Source organism: Harpia harpyja, chromosome 1 (assembly GCF_026419915.1).
Source record: "Harpia harpyja isolate bHarHar1 chromosome 1, bHarHar1 primary haplotype, whole genome shotgun sequence".
Classification (NCBI taxonomy): Eukaryota; Metazoa; Chordata; class Aves; order Accipitriformes; family Accipitridae; genus Harpia; species Harpia harpyja.
Genome location: NC_068940.1, coordinates 4,092,023 through 4,098,298, shown reverse-complemented (window position 1 = coordinate 4,098,298; position 6,276 = coordinate 4,092,023).

Here is a 6,276-nt window from a genome sequence, read left to right as displayed (position 1 = left end):
AAGGTATTATGATAGCACTAATTTTTCTTTTTGAATAAACAGAAGTATACACATTTGCAATCCAGAATTCTGCCTCTTCTGCACTCAGATTAGGAAACTTCCCATCACTTTCTGTAACAGTGTAGTCCACTGTTGTATCCTATAGAATATAGAAATGCTGTGCTGCCATTACTGTTTGGCTTCCTCACTTTCTTTCCTGTCCCTCCCCCATTTCTAGTATATTTTCAAATGTTACTTTTTCACCTTTTATTTGATGGGATAATTTTAAATGAAGCAGACTTCCTGAAGGTTTATAGTATTGTGCAGTTTGAAAAGCCCAGTGTTGCATAATCAAACAATTTCCAGTTATACCATCATTACATATCTGTTTTTCCTTTCCCACTCTATTTTACTCATAGCTGCTTTCAGCTTTGGCAATTCTCCCTTTTGAAATACCACACATACTTCTAGTTTACAGTTATACTTACATCCACATATACTGTTGGACAGTAATGGATTTTGTGCGTAGATCACTGCAGACTATTTCTTTAATATATGCTTTCCTTGGCCTTCAGGAGTTTGTTTCCTTGGCTTCTTAATTTATGATGTATCAACTTACATTAAATCATGACCTTGCTTGACATGATGCATCATAAATGTTGAACTCTTTTAATGAGTATGTTTGTGGTATGATCAATTTGGACAATCCGTCTTGAACTGAAAAGGAATGAGCACAGAATGAATTCTTGAGACTATTTAACATTTAAATCTAATTCGAAAAGGGGCCCATATGCTTTGACATATAAAAATCTAACACAGTCCTCCAAGTCAGGGTATTACTGCATGGAAGATGTAATAAATTCACATATAAGTGTCCCAAGAACACACAGTGTTGCAAAGCAGGTAACTTCTGCTGCTATAAAATTCTGAGTGTAGTTACTGAGATGGATGACAGTTTATTATGCTTGTCATGAAGTCCAATATAACAGATTGTGTTTGAATTAGACCTTGTATTTGTGGACATCTCATGTTAAAAAAAAATTTGTCTTTTAGGTAGTCATGTTCCAAAGGCCCAAACCATATGATGATTTGCAAATAAAAATGCTAATGCTTGTTGCGTTGAGCTGCAACTGACTCAATACAGACCACCAGGATGTTCACATGGGTTTTCTCTTTTCTGTGGTCTGAATTCAGTCCAGGCCTGTAATGGCAACAAGTGCTGACTATTGCAAGCATCCATGCTATTATCAGTTTAATTATGAATTTTGCTAGGTTACATATTGTCTCTAGAATGAGTATACCACCAGACTCCTTACCCTCGTGAGGCGGGAAAACAGCTTCATATTGTCACTTCTCCACATCAGGGCAAGGAAAGACTCTAACTTGACCTGTTCCAATCAGTGCAGAAGTCATTGACTGACTGAGTCGATGTATGTTATCTTTAAAACCCGCATGCAGAAGGCTACAGTTAGAGGCATTCAAATGGTGAATGTTTTATTATTTTGCTCAATTAGGTGACCAAAATCCATCCTTTCTGCTAGACTACTGCTTCTCACAGGTGTCCTCATAGGAGGACCAGCCTTCCCTCTGTCCTGCACTAGTAAACTTAGGGCCAAGTTACATGGCATTTCTCCTGTAGCAAGGACGATTTAAGCATTCTCTATCTAATTAGCCCCATAAGTGCCCATATGTTGTGTCAGCACAATTGTTGGCTCAGTCCTTGCCCAGCTAGCAATCTACAGAAGAGGAAATCATCTCTTTTGGGGCAGATGTATTCCCTGAGCTACTTTGCCACGTAACAGAGCAGTGTGGCCCAGTGGAACCGGTGGGTAGAAATGAGGATCTGGTAGTATTGATGACTGCAGACTTCTTAAATAGGGCTATGCAGTATTGCAACCAAACATGTAACCTCTGCCTGAATAAACGTGGAGGCCCACAGAAAAGGTGCTACATATCCTACTTAAAATAGCATTCTGAAAAATTCCTCGATTTCTCTGGTCATCCTGCACTTCTCCAAGTATTTGCTGTCCAGAAATACAGAGGATATTTTAAACACTAATGAAATGTACTGCTCCCAGTGAAATGCGTTAACAACATTACACAGCAGTTTTTAGGAGCTGGAAGAGTGACTTATCCAATTGAGACTACAGAGAGAATTTCAACAGGCACAGTGTAATCACCCAGGCTGGAGTTTGGCCAGGACACCAGGATTAACACTGTGAGGCATGCTGCAAGGGCCTTGGGAATGAATCTTCTTTAAACTTGGATCTCATCTGGAAAATAGCAAACTTCTGCAGCCCTGTCACTCAGACCTGCTGGGAGGAAAGAGGGCTGCCTCATGAATCATCATCTCTGCTTCCTGCAGCAGCAAGACTTTTCTTGGCAGTTTGACCAAAGTACTGAGCCTAAACGTACTTAGTGAATGAAATGGTGGGGACATAGGCCAAGGCAGCATAAAGTACAGTTAAAATCCTCCATATCGGTTCTAATTTACATGTACGTTTTTAGAGAGAGGATGAATAAGACAATTCACTGAGCATAGTGAATGCTCTTGAGTAATACCGTGGAGGGAACCCTGGTTCTATTGAAGCCAGTAGGAATGTGCTGAAAGACTGAACTGGAGCAGGGTCAAGGCTTGGTGTGTTTGTTGATGACTTTATTTTCAAAGAGGTTTCTTCATTGTTGCATATATATTGTGCAAAGCAATATACGCAAGCAGAAAGTGGATTGCCTGAATCTGCAGACATTTGTGCCCGTGCATGTTCAAGACAACAGCTTTGAGTTGCCCTTAATATTCCCAGTAAGATAGGTGCTACGGACAAAAGACATAGTCTGTCTCCAAAATTTTTCAGGGGATAAATCTTGTCTTCTGTGCTGTGGTGCAGAAATCCTCTGAAAAGCATGAGTGGGAGTTTTTTGTCTGTTTGGTTGGGGCAGGTTTTGTGTTGGGTTTGGCTTTTTTTTTAATTTTATTTTATGTACATGGCATGTTTAATGACAAGCACGTATTTTCACACCTTCAGGGATACAACACATGAGTATAGGCCAATACTGCTGCCAGGTAGGACACATAGTGGTAGGATCCTTCTCCCCACTTTCCTTCATTCTTCACAAAGCTTAGGAACAGAGGGGTGTGTACAAGCTGAGTCTGCCCATGGGGTCTGTGTCCTATTAGGCAGAATAGGGTTGAATTGTGCTGGGAAAAAATATATATTTATTACTTTAGATACCACTTCAAGTGAATCATCTGGGCTCAAGTAGTGGCACCATTTCTTGAGGCATTAGTTTGAGTATGTACCATGCAAGAAACTGCAGTATCCTTATTTCTGAGATCCTGTTATCATTTGCATGATCATTGCAACTGGAGCTTGCTTGGCTTCTTTGTGCTAACCACTGTACGAGCATATATTGAATGATATCTGCTGCATTGTGCAACGCAATGTAAGATAGCAGATCTAGTTTGGATATAATTGCATTTGAATGGCATTTTTTCTGGACTAGTTTACCCACCTGAGAGGTTCTTTGTTCAGAGTTGGCACAAGCATCCCTCTCCATCACTATATTATATCATCTATATGCACCTAAAGAGACAGTCTGTGCCCTATGGGGCCCTCGTTCCGGGGCGTGTGCTCCCAGTATGAGAAAGTCTGTCTGATGGTAAATTACGATGTTTTCATGACAACCATCCTATGTGATAAACTTTGAGACAGATGTGAACTACAACGCAGCAAAAACTAGCAACTGCTGGTCACGTACAGTGTCTTTTAATCTGGCCCATGCTTTTTACCCTCAGGGAAAGAGTATCCTGAGGACCCAACCCAGAAAAGTGCTTATCTTGTGCTAAGAAAATCTTAATGTTTGTGCTTTGATTCCATCATAGTCGAACGCTAGTTTAGATGGCAAGTTGTATACACACTTACGTGCTTTTTATCAAGGCTTAAGTACTGGGTGGTGCGATGCTACATGCTTGTGTACAGTACCCACTGGCCAATAAATGAATGCTAAGGCTTCATCTGTGTAATTGTAACCTTTCAACTCCTACTTGTTTACAGCTGCTAATTCCACTTATGTGTCTCTGTTGTAATGCTACATCACCACATACCGGAGACCATCATGCACCATGATCTGTTACCATTCATTGCTGGAAAATCTCCCCCTTTAAACTCACTGGCTGGATTTATTTCAGCTGCCTGAGATTTGCTGCTCAGATTGCTGAGATGTGTACAAACCGAAATGTTTATAGGCCTTATAAGAGCAGAACACTGAATGTTTGCCACTAATTTGTTTCATCATGTTTCAAGCTAGAGAAATTTGACAAAGCTGCTAAATTGAAGTGAGTCAGAGTTTCAGCATTCCTGCAGGATTCTTTTGTGAACAGGGGCTTTTAAACAGTTTACGATGTAATCACGGCAACAGTGGAAAATCTTCTGGTTTAAAAAACAAAACAAAAAGGAATAAAAATGCTAAATACTTCAGCAGAAAGTAAGCCTCCCCTATGTGCAAAGTAAATGATTTAGTGATGTTCTCTTCACGTTAAATGAGGCAGGAGATCACAAACTAAAAAACACTTAAATATGATTTTAAAATTAATTATGCTTCACCCCCATAATAGTATTTAAATTGCATTTAAATTGGTTATGCATGCATTGGGTTTGTTACATAGTAAATGCATTTTTGTTCGGAATCTAAGTGGAGCTAGGCTTCATTTGTGAGATACACTCAGTGTGATCACTGAGTTCAAAGTGAAGCTCACAGAAGAAAGTGCCAACAGAATCAGGAGCATATACTATGATAACTGTTATGTGAAGAATGTTAATTCTGTTGTGTCAAACACTTTTTTTTTTCATTTGCTACGCTGCATTATTGCTGTAACTATTTAAAACTAATCATATTCAGTGTAAATTTTGCTGAAGTAAAATACCTTGTTTCAGTCCATGATCAGACTGAGAACATTGAAATAGCTCATGGAAATCCACAGTTATGAAGTAATGCCGGCCATCATCACAACAGTCTCTGTCTAGTGAAGAGGAAACTCCAGCTTTCCATTGGCACAACTATCATTTTCTTCTGCGGTGTAGATACTCCCACTATTTGCCTAACTACTTTTCCCCTAATGAAGGCGAAAGCCCAACAGTCCTGATGCAGAGGCATGGATGCATGTTATGTCCACCGCTTAGGTAGAGATCCTGCTGGATTTGATCCCAGTCGGGCTTTGAGTTGAGGAGGGTGAAGGTTAAGGGGAATAGCAGCGGTGTGTGCTCAGGTGCTGTTACTACCAAACTGGTCACTAGCATTTAATTAGTCAGGATGGTAAGAAGAAGGAGACACAGACTAATTGTCACTAAGTGTGTGGTGGGCATCTACTGCAATAGGCCCCTGGACTTCTGCCTCTAGTAATAATAGCACATCATCTATCATATGTTCTGGGTTTGTGTTTAGTTTCAGAAACAAACAAATTTATTCCGGAAAAGAAGCTTTAAATAATTGACCTACTGTGACCACAACTTTAAAAGTATCTCTGTTGCGTTGGCTATGTTGTACTTTTCTCTCATGTCTAATCTACATGGAAACTGTTGATGTCATCTAATAGATCAAGTCTGTGGTTTCGGTCCTGCAATAAATCTTCATTGATGATCTGCAACGAAGGTCCATCGCATATTCAAACGTTTGGATTTCAGGCATTTGGGTTGCACTCTTTGCGTAAACAAATGCTTATTTCATACTCAGCCTTCCCCTCACACCCACTCTGACTGCCGTATGGCCTTGGGGATGTCAGAAACACACGCCATGTGCTGAAGGGTCTGTTTCTGGGCATACATAGCTCTTGACAGCTCTAGGTATGTGCATGTTTCTCTGTCTTGTGAGACCCAAGAAGATGCACAAAATGGGCATTTCAACACAGGGCTTAGTCTGGAAGACATTCTTGTATCATACTTGCTGGACCAGGTCTGAGAGAAGAGAAGGGGTGTAGACTTCTTCTTCTTTAATTAAATAACTCTCACTACTCAGAGAGGGAAATTCATTTCCTTTTCCTGCACTTCTTACTGTTTCAGGTAAAGATATTAACAGGTGAATTAAGACAAGGCTGACTTAGGTGCCTGCTGCAGGTGCCTCAAGACTGTAGATTTTGGTGGTCAATAAATGCCTAGACGTCTCAGCTTCTGTGCCTAAATACTTTAGAGATTGTCTCTAAAACACAGCCTTCTCCTTGGACTTTCCAATTAGCTTCAGGATGGCTTTTGTAGATTATAGTCATCGCTGCCTGTGCAGTATGGGGAGAGGTGGGCAGGGCCTCGT